Raw genomic sequence first — 2,506 nt, forward strand, 5'->3', positions numbered from 1 at the left:
ACTTTGTCCAGTAGTATCAAAGTTAGTAAGAAGGAACCCCCAGTCAAGAAACACAAGATAGAGGAGCAAATCAAACCTGTCTTGTAAATTGGGTCTTCTAGTCATGGTAATCCAAAACAATCTGAAGCTAGCTCCAGCAAGAATACCCAGCATTAGAAGACTATCTATGTACCTAGTTCTACTCCCCCAAAGATGAACAACAGCAAAGAAGACATGGGAAAGGATACTATTGTGGATCTAAAGAAGGTCAGTGAGAAGCAATCTACAACTGATGTGGTGGTGCTGTCTGATTGAGAAGGCAGAGCAAGCTGAGAAGGTTCACATTCCAGATACATTTGATGAGTCTGATGTTGAAAGTGAAACCCTCAGAGAAACTTAGAAAAATTGATGCCTACTCTAAAGTAGGCTAAGGAAGTCGCCAAAAGGATGTGGATGACAATAGGCAAGTTTGGCACATGGAAGTTGAAGAAAATACTGGACCTACGGGGGGAAAGCCACCCCTCGGGCATTGGATTAAGAAGAAGAACCTTCTCATGCTGGTCTAGAAAACCCCCGAACCCCTGCCCCACTCATACACAGTGGCATCATACCCCTATGAGAACAGGGCCATTCCTTAGACCTATGCTTTAGCGTGGGACAGATGAGGGGATTTTTTTTAACCCTAGCCTTGAATTTGCTCCCATGAGAAGTCGAACCTAGGACCTAAGGAGTGCCGCTGGGACGCTCTAACCAGTTGGACTAGAGGCCCTTTGGCTTGAAGAAAATACTGAGGTAGTCAATCATGTCATCAGTCTCAAAAAGTCAGATAAAACTGATGTTATCTCTCTAGATGTGCTGATAGGCACAGAGGGAGGCTAATCTATGATGGACCCCATTCAGCTGACTCAAGATGGTATCAATTATCAATGATAATATGATCAACTCTTAGGACAGCATGATAATAGATGATGGTGGTGAAAAAGCTCTAGTTCTTTATGACAAGATGAAGGAAGCTCAGAAAGACCAAGAGGGTGATTTGAATATAGAAGCTCAGATGTAAAGGAGGAGCAAAAGGCTGAAGAAAGATGTCTACCTCACCACCATGGACAAAAACGAGGCTATGGCAAAAAAAAGAAATCTAGAAGTAACTTAAACAGGTCTCATAAACTTCCTAAAATGAATAATTTTGAGTTAAGCAATTTAGCTAAAAATATGGGCGTGGTTGCTCAGAATGATAATTTTGCTTCTTTTGATGTGCTACAAGAATTAGAAGCTGCTAGAGATTGCTTGTTCATGAAACATCAAAAAAATTCTAATTGTAATGTTTCTGTTGAAATTGTTGAATACAACCCTGAGAATGATAGTAGTGCTTTGGAAGAATGTTTTGAGGAAGAATCTGATTTGGAAGAACTGTTGTTTCAAAATTCAAAGAAAAAAATTCTGCAGGAAAAAAAGATTAAGTTCTCCCTAGGGGGGAGGAAGCAAGACCAGGAAGATCTTGGCTTGCAAGATTTAGGTAATATTAATATTCCTGTGAATCTTAAGAAAAGAAAAAAACCAAGGAAAAAATGGTAGTCCAAGGCCTAATTTGGAATTGTATAGGTCTAAAGAAAAAAGGGGTCTCTACGTAACACCCCCGATGTTACACTACAAGTTTTCTACTAATAACACTTCATGAGCATCATGATTATGTGTTAGTGCATGTGAGAATGAGCAAAGATAAATTTCTTGGCGTGAAAAATGATTAACACAAATGATACATAGAGAATTCAATAGGCATGTTATATCACTTAAGGTTGGAAACCAATTTTTATTAAGCAAAAGTGCTATAAAACATATATGTGACACCTTAATAAAGTTTGAAGTACACATTTTGTAGAAGATAGTGCAACTTTTGTTTTAACAAGATAGTAACGCTAGATAACATTTCTAATAGCTTAGAAATCTAATTTGAAGCAAATCCAAATCAAGACTTAGTCAATTTCTTAAGTCTAAAAATAGATTGACAAAAGCCACATCACGCCAAGGTGCACTCGCCAGCTACCGACCGCGTCCTCACCGCCTCCAGTCCTCTCGTTTCTCCCCTACCTGCCTCTATGCGCCCGACCACCTCTGTTTTCGCCGTCACATCGTGGCCACGGTGAGCCAGGGCACAGGCACTTGCCTTCAATTTCGCATGCCTATGTATGCGCATTGATGTCCGTGTGCCAACCGTCCCTACCTCCGCTTCATCCTGCGCACCTCACTTGCACCTCTATCGCCTTGCCGTAGCCACTGATGTGGTCGTACCATCTCAGAGCACCACCGCATCCCACCACCCGCATGTGGCTAGCCCTATTCGGAGAACCTCTAGCCAAACCACCACCGCAGCCGCAACCAGGGTAAGATAGTGATGCTATAGCACTAGCTAGTTCACCTTGTGGTGGCTTAAGGTGGTCGACATGGCCGCACCACTATTGCGCATGGCCGCACGCTGTGGTCACCACTTCCACGAGCTTAACTGCTCTGGTAACCTAGTCTAGTGTAG

This window comes from Miscanthus floridulus, chromosome 11 (genome assembly GCF_019320115.1).
Source record: "Miscanthus floridulus cultivar M001 chromosome 11, ASM1932011v1, whole genome shotgun sequence".
In the NCBI taxonomy this organism is placed as follows: Eukaryota; Viridiplantae; Streptophyta; class Magnoliopsida; order Poales; family Poaceae; genus Miscanthus; species Miscanthus floridulus.